Raw genomic sequence first — 16,871 nt, 5'->3', positions numbered from 1 at the left:
CCATTTTTCTGTCTCAAGGGTGAATGGCGTCAGGCACTTCTAAATCAGTGCAGATTGTGGTTGTTGTCAATTGCCATGTAAATTAAGGCCATGCAAGTACCTTCTACTGTTCCATCTTCCCTTTCATTTGTTGTCTGGTTACTACTCCATACTCCATAGTCGGTGAAATGCCCTAAAAACCATGCCTTTTTAATTTTAACCACTTTTGTTTTTTCTTTCTCTAGGTCTGCCAGTGGCTGACAAGGTAGAAAGATGTGCTTTTCTCTTCACTTCTTGTGAAGTGAGAGGCAGTGCCGATTTAGCCTGTGACTGAGGCTCTGCGATGGTGCAAGTCTATCTTGCTACTTCAAATTCAGTGATGCAACCTGAGTTGACGTTAGTTAACTTCCAAGGATTCAACCAATCCAAAGCTTTTAGCCAAAGACAATTATCTGAGAACATTCCTACGGGTTTATTTTCTTCACTTTCATTTCTTTGCTATCTCCATCTCATTCCAAGTAGTCAGGACTGGTTTGCTTCTCTCTTCTCTGGAAATTTGCACTAGGAGCCATTGTTAGAATCAGAATCCTGATCTAAGAGTATGATGAAAAATGTTGCACTCCAAGTTGGAAATGGGAGAGGAAAAGGTTCCCATATACATGAGAATTGTACTCAAAGAGCTGATTACGCTTTTCTTACACCTTAATGGATGGTGAAACTTACACCTTAACATATGCTGATACTTTTCTTTTTTCTTTTCTTTCTTTGTTTTCTTTGTTTTTATTGATTTTTTTTATCAGCCTCTGTACTAATTTTCCTCACAGAATGACTGACAGAAATATGACCCTTGTGCACCTGTTGTAGTTAATTCATGAGGCCAACTCTAACCACTAAGCCCCTGGTCAGGTTATTTCTACTGGTGATACGGAGCAATTGACCTTAAAACATTGAAGCCAGGTAGATGAGCCTATTCCACAAGGTCTCTTGGTTCCACCCTTGTTAAGGTGTGGATCATTTGACCTTTGCTATATAGGAAGCCTGAGGACATATGAGGAATTGCCTCCCTGGGGGAGTTGGAGGCTTGGCTTGCCTAGGGGGGTTTTCCTCTTGTGGTGAAATGGACTCCGTGTTCCCCAGGAGGCTGCTTTTTCTTCATGCTTTCTGCCATCTCTGTGAAATAGTTTTAGAGACTCTATGAGCTACTGACATTGGTGGTGCCTGCTGGTACCACCTCACTGCAAAGCACTTTGGAAGTGACGCAAGTTCAGAAGCCAGCAGGTCAGTGTTCCTGGGTTCTACGGTGGTTTAATGTGGGGGAGTTTCAGTACTTCCTTCACCTTGTCTGTTGTCAGTGAAATTACTTACATGGATTCTAAGCTCCCTTCCCAGCCCTAAAAACACAACAGCAATCAGAAAAGAAACCAACCAACAACCTCAGAAGCTCAAGTGCATACACAGGTAAGCCTGACTTGGAAGAATGCTCTTCAGTATTGGTTAAGATTGAACAACAGGCTGTGTGAAAAAGGTGCCCTGATGGAAATTCAAATTTTGCCTTGTGGTAAGTAGAAACGGGTTTGGATAGATACTGGTGGCATGATCGCTCCTTTCACTAAGTGGAAATGGTGAGACTGTGCTGTTCAGAAAAGAAGTGCTGTTTTCACAATAGGCAAGTCCAAAGCAGTAGGAAGAAAGTCTGTCGTCTTCCCTACAGGCCTGGCTCTCAGCTGTGGAGAAACTTTCTGAGGAGGTCCACGCCCATAAAGAGAATGGATCTCGCTCCCCCCCTGTAGAAACCATTGTCTCTGCTAGGAGGGTGAGCATCCTCCTGGGAGAGGAAGATGACACAGTGGCTACACGGGCCGTGCCAGCCTGCGGTTATACCTACGTGATGATGGAAAGGTGAAAGAGAAAGGGATGAAAGATGGAGCAGGACGCTAGAGGCACAGGGAGGAGAGTTGGAAGGAAAAAACAAAATGAGAAAAGGGGTCATCTGAGGCAAGTGGTGCTGGAATGGGGAGTGGATGGCCCCCAGCTCTGGCCCGCAGCTCTGGCCCCCACTCAGCTTCTCCAGCTGAGGGCAATGGAAACAGACTTCAGGCTGCAATTCCCTTTCTTGTCTGTTAGCTCTGTTTTGCTTTCCAGCTGGTACCTGCTGAGTCCTGTGCTGCAGGGCCAAGTCCAGCCTCTGAGCAGACTACTGATAGGTGTTTTAAAAGCAGTGGAGATAAGAAATTAACTTTAACAGATGGAGAAAGACTGCATTAATTTAAAAAAAAAAAAAAATTCTCACATCCTTCTCAGATGGTTTTAAGTCATCTGCCAGCTGACATTGTCTCTCCATAAGGTAATTACCTACTGTAATCAAGCCACCAATGGATCTCCCTGTGCACCATTCCCACCTGTCCTCAGGTAACATTTCCGCGTGCCTCTTCCCTGCTCATCCTCTCCAACACTGCAGAGAATGAGTATGACAACATACCTGGACCAAGAGAATCTCTGTCTCAAAATCTCCCCTGATTTTAGGCAGCTAGAGAGCCACCTTCTCCATCTGAGATACTTGTTTTTTTATTACTGGTGGAGTCTCACCATCACCCTGTCCTCACCAGCTCTGCAGCTAGTTCCTAAGGCATCAGAAAGGCCATGAGGGAGAATCCAGCATGGGGGATTAACTGCTATTGTGTGGAAGCTTCTTCCCATGGATGCTTCTGTAACAACTCTCCCTTGTGCGACTTCTTGATTCCCCAGTCAGACCATGCATCCTTTCCTTCAGATAACTTTAGTGGGGTTGCTCTTCTTTAACCTGACACCTTGAGATTCCCTACTATTTTGTTTGGTTTTGTACTATTTTACTAATTCTGCCGAAATGAGGCTCGAAGTTATAGGGTTGAGATGCACAGCTCCACGTGTACAAGTATATACGCATCATCTGCTAGACGTCATTTCACAGGAAACTAAGCTGAAACTTTACTGAGCAAAGCACTGGAGTTCAGTTCTGTCCTTGAAAGATGGAGACATATAAACTTGACCAGAGTTTCATTGAGATCATATACACCTATCTGACATTCAGGCCTCTAAACGGATACCTTAGGAAAGGAACAAGCAATCTCCTGATTGCTGACCTAAGTGATGCGGGGTCATCTTTGCAAGGAGCAACCGAAGCAGCAAATGTATAATTGAAAGAAAGCTATTCTCGTCTAGCAGGGGGAGACAAAGCAGGTGTAGGATAGCTTCTCCATTACATGTCATGCTCAGACACAGGACCAAAAAAAAAAAAAAAAAAGAGGAAAAAAAATCAATCTAATAAATTTCCTCTTCATAGCTCTCTGATCCCATTCCACTTTTATGATGGACAGAAGCATCAGCAAGAAAGTGGATGGAATTTTAAGTGGCAACAGGAGAACTTAGCCAGCTGTCTCCTCTTCAGACATGCCTTGTCTCCCACCAAATCTCTTTTACCCATTTTCAGGTGTGATTGAATTCCTCTCTTCCTAAGAGGGTATTTCTCAGGAGCTTGCAAGACCTTCAGGCCAGGGTACAACCTGCTGAAATATTCACAGTGGAAAGTCTTCAAGGAACTCCCCTGGTTCAGTAACCCCTTCGCAAGCCAAACTAGCAGCAAAGAGAACTAACAGGACACTGCAGATGGCAAACATCACAGAGCTTAGTTTCTCAGAAAAGCATGCTTTAACAGCACCCTGAATCACAGTGCAGATACCCCCAACACATTTACCAGATCAGACCTGAACACACATAAATAAGACAAACTGCCTCCAACCCAAGTAGACCGGGGCAAAGAGAACTTGCAATTTTGTGCACCCCTTGCCCCCATAACCTGTAATATCCAGAGCGACAGAAGCAACTAACTACTGAGCTAGCCCAATAACCCACAGGTGCACTAAGATTACAAGATCGGGACAAACATGTTTGCACTCCCTGTCTCCAGCCACTTTTGGTGATTTTGAACCAGAGTATCCCGATTTTGAACCAGAGTATCTCTATGTTTGAAAGACCACTATTTTCTTCCTTCAAATTGTCAAAGCACTTTTCGAACCCAAGCATGCATTTTTTTTGCATCTTTTGTTTACCACACCAGGCAGCAAGAGGTTCCGCAGCACGGCCACATTGTGCAGGGAAGCGTCACCGTATCATATCTTGTGCCCATATTCTTCAGCACTTCTGTCAATCCGTGCAGCCAGCTTGAACCTGGAAACACACTGGAGTGAAATTCTGGATGTATCTATCACAACATGGAAAGTTTTGAGTAAATTTCTTTTTTAAGACAATTGCCAAATACCATCGGCTCTGGTCTGAGGAAGAAAAACCTCACTTTCCTAGCAGCATATTTTAATCCTGCTCAATCTTCCATATATTATAGTGTTGTTTCATTTTAACATCTGTGGAGAAGTCAAGGCCAGAATTTGCAGAATGAGCATGCTGGCGTTGTTTAAAGAAAAATGCCAAATTAAAAATGACTCACTACAACCATTTTTTCCCCATTAGAAATAAAATCAAAGTGATTTTATTTGAGATGCTGGGGTCTGGAAGTGCAGTCAGAAACTAACCTCACGTCTGCTCCATTCCTCCTATAGAAAAGGTAAGCACTCCACATGCTGATTTGTGTTTGACCCCTTTCTAGAGCCATGGGAATCTTGATCTTTTTATTGATTTTGCAAAGGCAGGAAGAAGGTCCCAGCTATTCACTTAAGAATAGCAAGAAAGGTACGTGATACCACTCAATCAATACCACTGGGTAGTTTTAGCAGGCACAGTAACACCTGGGCTGCAGAGCAAATGTTTTTCAGGAAAGGTTGGTGGAGTGCACACAACTTTTCTCTGGGAAGTTCTGCGCTCACACTTAAGGGGCACAAATATAGCAAAAATGTGTGTGCTTCACTGTTCAGAATGTTTGCCATTTCTCTTTGTGCTTGAGCCAAAAATTTGCATTTGCTGGTTTGCAGCTAAATTTGCTCCCAGGTGTGAACACTGCAGAGTGCATGGGCAATACAGGTTTTCATCAGGAGAAGACTGTGCATTAAAAGATGCATATTGTGATGCTAGACCTGAAGTCCCAGGTTGTATGCTGAAAAAACCTGTCTCCAGTTCATGCTGGGACAAGGTGGGATTTTGCTGTGAGAATTGCCTACGTGTGTCCATGCACAAAATTTTCATCTTCCATGGCTGTGTATTCACTGGGCAGGTTTTATATCTTCTCGCAGAAGGAAAGCAATGGGAAGCATGCAAGATGGTTATCTCTGGGCAGGTGAGTGATGCAGATTTAATCAACTCCCACCAACCATGCAGCACCACTGCTCCTGGGACACAAATGGTGCAGACCACAGTGTTATGTTTAATAAGGATCCTGGCTTGGTTCTCCCTAGGATTAGTGGTGAGATTGTCAAAGACACCTAAATAATTTAGGGTCACGAGTCATTAAGGATAAGAAATGTCCTTCTAACAAACCCGAGGCGCTTCTGAAAATCCCATCAAAGATTATTAAGTCTGATGTCCCAGCCAGAGGCAGGGTGGCTCTGCTGCGTCCCGCGAAAAGCATCTTTGTAAAACTGTGAGTTCCTAAAGGCTGCTCAGTCGGGCTGTCAAGCTGCTTCTCCCTGGCTACGTGAGCAAAGTCTTATTATGTTTTTAACAAACCATCTGCTTTCATAACTGTGCATTGCCGATAAACAGCAACGTGTGCATAAATGTTGTGTATGTTCAGAAATGTAACTGGTCAGGAGATGTTTCCCAACACACAAACACACATTAGCATTGAAATGAATGATCCTTCAAGCCCTGGGAGCCACGGGATGAGGGACACGTTTTTCCTTGGGCTGTCCAGTGCACTGATGGATGAAAGAGCTGACGAACTGATGCTAGATAAAGGATCTCCATGTCCCCTCCACTTTCAGGGCTCCTAGCTTGGAGGCGATGAGGCACCGTCCTCTTGCTGCCAGACTGATGGGGCTTCGGGTGGGGTAGCTGGGAAATAAAATTTTCTGTCTGTAGGCAGCTGAGTGTCTTGCAATGCTAATCGACTTTTGTGGTCTTACTGGGTGCTGCTCAGTCCCTGCCTGTGCCAATGCAAGGAAAAGCTCCAGGAAGAATCAATCAGCTGCTTAGCTGAGCATAAAAAGAAACATTAGTGTGGCCTTAGGGATGCGGAGGAAAATAACCCAAGAAAATAATTGCTGCTAAGGAAGCAATTCTGCCTGCTGCTAAAACAGTGCTGGTAGCAGAGAAGAACCTCACTTCATTCAGGGACACCCGAATTTCTTCTGAGGGAACCGATAACTTCCAGGTGTCCTGCAGCAGTGATAGCTCATAGAAGAAGTGATCTGTGGCTAGCAGAGTTATTTCTTTCCTGATTGCTTTGCCAAGACATAAATGTCTTCCCTGGTGGAGGGCTCTCCTCGTTGAAGCAGGGAGCCCTTCAATTCAGCAACAACACTCATTTATTCCTAATTTCCATCTGTCCAGTGCCACGGGAAGCAGTCAGTCCACAGCCTCACCTGCCCTCCCCTGCTCCACTGCAGTCCCCGACCACCGCCAGCTCTCTGCACCTGCAGTCCCCTCTGCACCTCAGAGATCTGGGGTCTGCCACTCCTAAAACAATGATTTCCTTTCCTCTGAACCACCTCCCTTCTTTAAGTGTGTGCTAATGCTGAAGGGCTGCTTATCCAGCAGGCAACAGCAGCAAGAGGTGAACAATTTTCTATCTATCTCCACAAAGCACTGCGAGAAGAGGGAAAGCTGTAAATCGCATCCCCCAAAACCTCACCTGTCCTATCCATCACACACAGAGATGAGGGATGCAGGCTGAGAGCTATTCCCACTGCAGCAATAGCCAGTGGTAAATCATTCCCCCATGAGAAGCAGGGCAATGGGCCCTGCAATGTCCAAGGAAGAAGACAAAAATCCCCTGTGCTGGAGTACTGCTCTGGGGAGAAATCTGTTGTGATGGGGTGGCTGCCTGCTAAAATTTTGAGATTTTGCATACTTTGCCAGCCAGGCTCTCCCATACTAAGAGCACCAGAAGGGTCAATTGACTTTTTTTTCTTTTTTTCTTTTTTTTTCTTTTTGCTGAATCAGCCAGTTGATCAATTCAGCGGCAGCCAAAATGTATTAAATAACGGAGTCCTTCATAAATAATGTAATGCCAAAGAGACAAGGCTGGATTCTCAGCTGCTAAAGCTCCATTGATCTTCAGTTTTCAGGGAGCTGGTCTGCACAGGCAGCGGCTGATATGCCGACTACAGAAGCACCCTCAGCTTGCAGCCAGAGTTTCTGCACAAAGAGATGCAGAATCCTTGCAAGCCTTTTTGTGCCTATTTTTTAAAAGTTAAATAAACGTAAGATTTACACATCTTAGATTACAGAGTGCTTTCTAACTGTAAAGAAGACCAAGACTGCCTCGGGACAGTGCTTAACACCCATCACTGCTGGCTTTTAAGAGCGATTTAGCTGGAATGGATTAAAGAGAGCTGATGCCGCTCAGGCAGGGTGACAGGGAGCCAGCTCCTGTACTCCTGCCAGCTCTGCTTTCTGGTGCTTGTCTGCTGCTGGTAAACAGCACCAACATTAATGATCATCTGTTTGATAGCGACCTACCTAGTTATAAAGGGGGCAAGCAGAGAAAAAAAAAGGAGAGGAAGTCATGGTTATATCGCCACAGAGTTTTTCTTCTTCTTCCTCTGCAAGAGCAGGCATGGAAGGGTTTGCCAGGAAGAGTCCCGTCAGGTACATCTTTGGCAGACGGCAGTGTGAACATGGGAAGGGATAACCCAGAGCCTGGAGGAATGCTCGGACCTTAGGTGGACATGGTCTCCTTCTTGGGAAGCTCATCTGCCCCCAAGTAGCTCATAGCTACCATCCAGCCCACGTTACCAGCTGTCCAAACTGCAGGCTTTGCAGTAAAGCCAGGGCAGCCTTTGATTTTTCCCTTAGCCCTGGACTTACTGGTTTTCCAATGAAGGTTAAATTATATCGCTGCCTGGAGATGCATTTTCCAGTTATCTCAAAGATGCTGATAGAATATGGAGAATCAAACTCTCCCCTCCCTCCTTTAGCATTTCTAAATCTCAGTGCATGCCTTCCTCATATGACTGTATTAGGTGCTTCTGAATTGCCGCCCCTCTGAAATCAGCCTCCCTTTTTATAAAAATCTCTGGTTTGTCTGTGCAATTTGTTCCAAGCCTTATGCCGTGAGGTTTTGTTGCTTGTCCCATTCCCCAGCGATGCTCTGATTGATCATCCTTTTCATAAACTTATTTCTTGCTTCAAATGAAGTGAAATAGCATGGGAAATAAGTTGGGATCTATACATTCTTCATAATTGATTTGATACAAATATTTGATAGTTCTGAAGCTCAGTCATCTGAGCACATTACAGGGTACTTTTCAATACTTTTCCAGAAACTGCTTTTTTTTCCCCCACAGAATCACCCCTCTCGAGAGCCTTTACTCCTAAACTTGGAAGCGAATGGGCACAAAACTTTTTGAAAGTAAATTAACTGTTTTTTGTTCTTTTTTTTTTTTTTAATCTAAACTGTTTCTCAAGACTCAAATTTCTTATTTATTGGTTTGAGGCTTTTACCAATACCTACTTTCTGAGGAAATATTGTTCGCTCTGTTTTGTTGACGTTTTTTTTCTGTTGTTGTGTTTTTTTGGTTTTTATTTTGTCACTTGGTCTGACTTACGTGGGAAATGAGATACGTTCTCTAAGTAACTCCTTCCATGTGTCACACCAGCAACTTGACCAAATAATTATATTCCCATATCCTAACATAAAAAAAAAAAAGACTTCTATCATTTTCCATTTCTGTACAATATTCTATATGACAGTTTCCATTACAGAAAAAAATAAATAAAAGAACAATTTCTACAGTCAAGGTAAACAAGAAATTTTTGAGCAGTGCCTGAGAAGCAGAGCTGAAGTACTAGAAAGACATGTGAAAACCTATGACAAGCAGGAAATATTGCCAGCTCCATGGAGCTCCAGGTAAGAAGTTCTTGGTTTTTAAGTTAACTGGAGAAATTATATATCTCTGGGGGAACATGTGCCCAGTGGCCACGTAAAATCATAAAATCATAATAATCTACTAAAAAAGAATTATATACATATATAATCATATATATATATAAATCAGCCCTAGAAAGAACTCTGTGGCTGGGGCCTTACATGAAATAAGGTAAAACTAACAATTTATATATGCACATAGCAACTGTGTGTATGAGTTGAGAGCCTGGAGTGGCTGGTAGTTGTTGTGAAGCTATGAAAGACGTTTCCTGCTTTGAAGACTTTACAGTAAACAGGGCATTTGTCCTGGTATTGGCTCGGTTAATTTCCTCCTAGTAGGTGGTACGTTACCATACAAAAAATGGGTGCAAACAGCACATATTCAGCAATATTAACATGTGAAGCGTTATCATCCTTTAGAGATGAGAAACCACAATACAGGGAGGTGAAGTGATGTGACCAGAAACGTATGAAAAATTTTCAGCAAAATAATGACCCTGGCCAAGAGACAAGAGCCTGCTTGCCAGAGTTTTGTCTTGGGTGTCGTCAGGGCTCATTATGTGGCTCATCAGATTCAATTATCAGAAACCACTCCTTGGGTCTTTAAAGACTGTGGAAAACTCAGCAAAGCCTCTGGACAATTTCAAGAAGAAAACATGAACCCTGCTTCATTTGGGTCAGCTTAATTACAGTTGGCTGTGGAGGGAGGGTGAAATTGGTAGTCTGGGAGTATTTCTTACCATCCAAACTTCCCTTTGAAGGGAACATTCACCCTGTTCCCTCTGGGTGTGGAGAGAGGCAGCTTTTCCCAGTGCACATTTAGGCTTGCCACTCCAGAGAGCAGCTCTTCAACCCATCTGGAAACACCTCAGCAAAAGGCAGGGAGGAAGAGGTCATCTGTAGATGGCCTTCTCTCCTGCCCCGTAGCACCAGATTTGATCTCTGAGTTACAGCCTGCCTGTCCAGGGTGATGAATAACCCTTCCAATCTGTAAATCAGCGTTGCTGTACCTCAGGCTAGCTCCTGAGCAGCCCTCCTCCCTCCCATGTAGAGGGTGATGGATGGGTTCGCTTAGAGAAGCTCGTAGGAGGACAAGGGGAAATGCTAATTGTCGTGGCTCTGTGGGACGCTTGGACACTGTTTTTTTTAGCAATGTGGAGAAGAAAAGGGAGTCACAGCTGCGGTGAGGACAGTCTGGAGGTATAGAGTGCGGCTGGTCAGCACACTCAGGAATGGCCTGGAAAGGACATAAGCAGCTTGGTAGCAAAGTTTTCTGGTAATTCTGCTTTTCAGGGTAGTCAGGCAGACCATGAAGAGCAGCAAGAAGGGCTCTTGGGACTGAAGGAGCACCACATGTGTTTACACTGTTCAAGGCCACAGTTAGGCTATTATCACAGTCTGACCGACCGCCTGCTCCACACAAACTGAGATACCTCACCCTATTCTATTCCTGAAACTATGAGCTGTCTTGGTAAGGACAAAAAAGTCCCAGCCGTTAAGCCAAACATGGAGATAGTGAGATGAAGACTACCACTTCACTGATGGCTTAGTCCAGCTGAGACCTGTGTCCTACACCAGTACCACCTGTGAGGAATAACCACAGAGACCAATCTCACACAGCAGCTGTGATGGGCATCCTGAAGTCATCCTCAGCCACATTTAAATCTTCCTCTCGAAATATTTCGGATTCAGGCAAACAACACCCACCAGAAGTCCTCTCTCCTCCAAGTCTATCTTTTCAGCAAGTGCCTCTTCACCTCCCATGCTCAGGCTCAGCCCTTGCTCTCTTGTCATAGCTGGCTGACATCCCCCCTGTGGTGGCACCAGTGTCTCCAGCCTCTGGACAAAAAAAATTCCTCAGTTTTCACTCTGCCCTGGTGCTGAGCCCCATGCCAAGTGCCACGGCTGGGCTGCTGCTGTGGTGAACCAGCTCCTGCAGTCAGGCAGCAAACATCAGTCGGGAGCAGTGCTGCCTCTCTCCATCTCTCACAGCCTCCCTGCCCACGCTGCCTTCGAGGTGCAGTGCTCAGGTCTAAAATTAGACCTCATTGCTGCTGAGAAACAAACACCAAGCAGGAGTCTGAGCTCCTTTTCCGTGCCTAGTGGCACTTGGTTGTGATTCTCTTAAGACACGATGCTCTTTGGTCTCTTAGGGTCTCCTTCTGGCATCAGATAGGTTGGGGGTATGAGAATATGAGAATTAAGGCTAATAAGACTCTGGGGAAACAATTCTGAGTTCCAAACCATTGGCAAAATGAGAAGAAAAAGGCAGCTGTCCTAGGAGAGAGAGATGAAAACATGCAGGAGCAGATCCTTGGCCCACCTGAACATGAGCTTCCCAAGCTGAGGGAGCTGCCATGCATAGGGGTGAACCCCCACCTGAGGCCATTGCTTGTGTTGCTAAAAGACTCCTACCATTCTTGACCTTGTTGCAAAGAAGACAAATACTTGACAGCAGAAATCTGAATTACGGCACCCACAGACAGAAAGGCTTCTGCCTATCATAAATATTAGGAAGAATGTCGAGGTAAGTAAGTCAGTATAAGCTCACAGTTTTTGCTCGTTTCTTGGTACCATTTACAATTTACAGGTGCATTTATACAAACATGAGTTTTGAGAATGAAATTCTTGAATTACTCTCAAGCCAATGAATCTGGAGCAAAAAAGGCTTGGTCACCAAAATACGTGACAAATGAATAGACGTTTCTGAGCCAATCTCTGTAACTGGACTGCTGTGCCTGATGATTGCTACATGTGTGGAGAGCCCAGAAATTAGTCTGTAAATTATTAATGTGGGTTATAAGGAAAAGGTATATGAAAAAAAAAAAAAAAAAAAAAAAAAGTGTATAGGAATAATGCAGATTAGGGTAGAGGGGCTTTCATTTGCATCAGAGCCAGGCACTAAGTCCTCATCCTGCCTCCATCAGTCCCCCGATGTGTCCAGAAGTCCCCAGAAGACAGGCAGGAGATGTTCAGCAGATAACTCTCGTGGAGTAACCTGCATGCAGCGTATGTGTTCACAGACCTGGTGTTCGGGGCTAGCCAACGGTCAGAGTTGCTTGCATCCCTTCTGCACCTGTTGGCTTTAAAACTAAATGTTTTTTCCAGAGAGTGTAATCAGCATTCTGGTGCCAGTGCACAACTCCCTGCGGAATTTTTCATCCTCAAAAGGAACACTTTGCCTCCAATACCTTGGAGAATAAAAAACAAAACCATGCCATCCTCCTTAGGGCAAGGTTTAGAACGAAGACAGCCTTTCCATTCCTATCCTCTAGAGCTTCTGAGGAACAGGCAAGCAGCACAATCTGTATGTTTAAGATTCTCATCATATCCTAACACTACTTCTCTCTGGCTCTTCTTCTATGTATTTAGTACCAGGTGCTGGGAGCAAGAGAAGCAGCACTGACCCACTGGTGTGGATGTGGTGGTACCTGCCCATAGCATGGTTGCAATGCATGTGCATGCAGTGACATCCCATACTGGCCCTTTTCAAAATGCATTTATTGGTACTTGACACAGATCAATTATGTTGCATAAAGACTTTCAGCCATGATATCCACACATGAACAAAATAAACCATCTTTTTTTCCCCAAGTCAACTCTTAAATCTTTCATGTTCAACGGGCAACACCATTATTATTGACCTATGGAGGTGAGAAAAGTCTGTCTGGATTTACCAGGGGACAGGCCCAGAAGGGAACTGTGGGAAGTTTAAATATTTGCAGGAAGATTAAATTAAATAGAGTGCAAGAAATATATCAATTTCTTATGGAGTTTACGAATATATATTTAAAAAAAAAAAAAAATCTTCATCCCTAATCCTTAGGGAAAGAAGGAATAAATGAATTATTGACTGAGGTAACATTTCTTTCTCTTACAAAATCTCATGTTATATTTAAAAACTCCATACAATTATTTTATTTCTTTAACACTGAGCCATCTGAAGTTGAGTTATGCTGAATAATTTTTGTTCCCACCTCTAACTTGGACCTCTCTGCCTCAGTCCCCACCATATGAAATCTAATTTACTCCCAAAATAATTTTAAAAATCCAGAACCCAGGCACACTGCTCTGGGGCTGTATCTGGTTGCTCAATCCACTGTTATAATAACAGTCAGAAAGGAAATGGAGGGATGGTGGATTACTTGCCAACTCTGTGTCCAGCTGTCCAAAACCATTAAGCACTTCAGCAGCAGGACCAAGAGAAAAGGCATGGTTGCTTCTGCCTCTGCCTTGCCATCAACACTCATCCTGTGCTCTAAAGAGTTCTGCTGGCATCATAGAGACAGAAAGAACACAGAGACCCCAAAACCTCAGAGGCCAATAGTCTAGAGAGAAAAAAAAAAACCCACCAAAAAAAAAAAAAAAAAAAAAAAAAAAAAGGACATGAAAAAGAGCAGCAAAAGTGTATGTCAAAGCAACCTATGCTACTAGGAGAGTCAAAGAATTCAATCCCAAACAAGCCTGTAGCAAGTTTGCAGGGGGGGGTTAGACCGTATTTTCCTTCAGTCATGAAGACTGCCTAGGACTAATGCACCTGCCCCATGAGGAGACACCAGTGGAGCTGTTTTTTAAACCTGGTCAGAAGATGGCTTCAGGGGATCGAACAGCACTCCCCAGAACCTATATGGAGGCTTTAGAGGAGAAGGAACCCAACGCTTCATGTTGGTCCATGGAGGCAAAAGGCGTACGTTGACATGAGAGTTTCCAGATGGATATCAGGATAAAGACTTTTCTAAAAGGACAGTCAAACCCTGGAATAGGTTGCCCAGAGAGGTGGTAGAGTCTCCATCCTCAGAGAATTCCAACACCAAACAAGACATAGCCCAAAGCACTCTGGTCTGAATTCACTGTTGATCTGTCTTGGCCTACAAACTTCTGAGGTCTCTATGAATCTGAATGATCCTATGATCTTGAACAAGTCTGCTAAACACTGCTCCCTTGGTTAGAAAGGCTTTTTCCTATTTTTCAGTTGTCTGCTCTCTTTTCTCTGCCTATTTTCAGGCTTCTAGAGGTGAACTTTACAGGCCAAGGGCTGGCTGACCACTCCATGCAGACTGAAGAAGAAATATTTGCTTATTGTTGTTCTGGCTGAAAGTCAGCCCCTTAACAATGGGTATGCCAGGAGGGGATGATCCCAGAGAAGTTCAGGATTTGGTTGAAGGTGCCACATTAAACACACCCCTGTGCGTTTTGAGATGAGAAAATTTGCCACTCCTTGTCCCAGGAAGTGTGCCCTAGGGGCTGCTCAGACGGTCTCTCCAGGGACCAGGACATGCCTAGGAGGTGGAGAAGGTGCCTTGGAGATCACCAGGACCCAGAGGACAAGCTCTGCTCTCACCTACCTGGCTCCCCACAGCCTGCACTGGGCACCTCTTCATGACAGTGCCGAGGTCCCATCACCACTGAGAGCAGCAAGGCACAGCCCCAGAGCCCTGCTCACAGGCAGGGAAGGCACAGGAGAAACCTCCCAGAGGCTGGCAATGATGCGAGGCACACAATAAAATCACTTGCTGGGAACAGTTCCCTTGATAAAAACCATCTCTCTTTGCAGCAGGAGTGAAATAGTGCTGGAAAGACATCTCCATGCCAAATTATCTTCAAGCATCTTCAGCGACGCAACCTTCGGCAGCTTCAGCAGGGGCTGCTGTAAACATCCTCCGTGCGTGGTGCAGCTCCGGTCGTGGCTCCTGCTCGCTGCTCAGCGGCACGCAATTACCCAGCGGAGCATAAACTGTGAATGTGGCAATCAAACAGATCGTTCACGACTGGCTTTCTCTGAAAGAGTCACGCTTAAATTGACTTTTCGTAAGTATTCAGCCCAGCGTGCTGGCAGGTTTTGTGGGAAGTGAGCAAACGGGGAACGCTGCTGTTCTCAAATGAAATTCAGCTTTTGCATTTCTCTGAACGTTTGCAGGAGGAAAGCAGAGGAGGGTGAGATATTCAGGCACAATCCAGCGTGCTTGAAGCCAGCCACTGCAGTCCGGTGTGGAAGGGCCCTGGTGATTAAAGGCTTCCAGGGGTAGAGCTAAGTGCATCTGCATAGCTGCAGCTCTGGTAATAACCCTGATGGCACGGATCAGCAACACTCACCCAGCTGCAGGAAACAAGACTCTTCCCATCACTCTGCTGAGAGCGAAAATCTTCCAGAAAACAACCCTGTGCCATGTGAAGCTGGTGGCTGCTGTAAGATTTCTACCTCCACGGGTGGAAAGTATCATATTGTTTCTGTCTGCAGCTCCTGGGTTCAGTGCTACAATCACGCATTAGGCAGCGTAAGGATGGGTAATGCCGTGTGTACAAACACAGGAGCACGTTAAAATCAGATTGCACGCAGCCAGCCGTGGGGAGCAGGTTTATGATCCAAGGATCCTGGATAGCTGAGGCTATAAAACACCCAGTATTCTTTTTCTTCTTCTCAGCTCAGGGCTGCGTGGAGAGCTGCAGGACCAGGACATTTCGTGCCTTCATCTAGCCATGCTACCCCCTGCACACACACACATGGTTGGGCAGCTTAGTGGGACGCCGGATGATACAATTTGCAATGAGAATGTAATGGATTAGAATGTAAAGGAAGAAAAAAAAGGATGCAAAATAAATTTGCTGGAAATAATGCGGTTTCGAAGGTGCTGACATGAATTACGAACTGCATGAAATTTGTTCAATAGAAATGGGTAGCTCAGAGTAGTTGAGACGTTTCATTTCACCTTTTCTTTGTGCATATTTTCCATTCTTCTTTTTGAAAGGAGACTTTAATTTCAGATTCATATTTTTAAAGAAATTGTAGACAGAGTTAAATAACCTGAAAATTATATGAAATAATTTATCACAAGCCAGGTGCTGAAATATATAGATATATATATATGGCTTATGGCTGTTAACTTTATCTCTGAGCATGGGCATTTTTCCAAACCCAGATATCCTTCAGCCCGTAGCACTGCAGGGCTGATTTCTGCAAGACTCCATGGGCCAAACCAAGCCAAGTCAGCAGCATGCCTACAAGTGACGAAAGCTTCTTAAAACCAAGAGAAAACTAAGGGAAACAAGGCATCATGAGCACCTGGAGAAGCATACCACTAAAGGAAACGGGTTATGGGCTCTTCTGCTCTTTGTTCCATTATGGAACAGCTACAGTGGCTCCAAAGTTGATGAAAAATATATTTTCCACCACAAAGGAAGGACCTGAGAAGACTAAGATGCCTTGATAAGCCCTAATAGGAACAGATAGCCATCATATATGAGATCGGTGACAGACCTTGCACAGGGGCACCCAAAAAGCCAAAACTGTTGCTCAAAATTTAGCCTTTGCAGCCCCAGCAGTGACCCCAGCACATCAGCTTCACGATGGCAATGTGGGGCATAGCAGAACACAGCCCTGAAGGACACTGTTGCAAAAAAAGCCCTCCTGATTTGTGATGATAAAATATAACCATTGATACAGGAAGCTTGCGGAGACAGAGCAAAAACATCCTCAGAAGGATGAATTTTGCATGACTGCCTGAGGCAGAGCAAATTCTCATTCCCTGCTCGTCAATACGGGACTATTTTCTGTGAGCTAATGCTGGTTCAGGTAATCATGAAAGGATGCGGGAAGGAAATCAAAGCCAAGGAGTGGTGGGGAGCAGAGTGCTCAGCTGCATGGCGGGGACGAGTAGGCAGAACAGCTGAAAACATGCTTGCAGTAGCCTAGCATTGAGGTGTGAAAGTGCAGGACCAGCATTGGCAAAATCTTCTATTTTGTGAGCACAATTCATAACCAGAGGGCATTACCTGGTGAGAGCAACCCTGGCCTTCTGTATGTTTTTTTTAAATTTTATTTTTACCCAAAGAATAAAACAACTTAAGGCCTTTCAGTGGATGTGCTTTTCCCTCTGCTCTC

General features: G+C 44.6%; 1 long non-coding RNA gene across 2 annotated transcripts in view; it reads left to right on the top strand.

Annotated features, from left to right (window-relative positions):
• The first annotated feature begins 987 nt into the window (after positions 1 to 987).
• The window catches only part of LOC118165182, a 452,777-nt gene continuing 436,893 nt past the window's right edge, over positions 988 to 16,871 (top strand). For both annotated transcript variants that reach the window (XR_004749898.1, XR_004749899.1), the window contains exon 1: positions 988 to 1,257. This is a non-coding gene — a long non-coding RNA (uncharacterized LOC118165182). The remainder of the gene's footprint in view (positions 1,258 to 16,871) is intronic.

Source organism: Oxyura jamaicensis, chromosome 3, assembly GCF_011077185.1.
Source record: "Oxyura jamaicensis isolate SHBP4307 breed ruddy duck chromosome 3, BPBGC_Ojam_1.0, whole genome shotgun sequence".
NCBI lineage: Eukaryota > Metazoa > Chordata > Aves > Anseriformes > Anatidae > Oxyura > Oxyura jamaicensis.
This window is presented reverse-complemented; position numbering and strand designations above follow the sequence as displayed.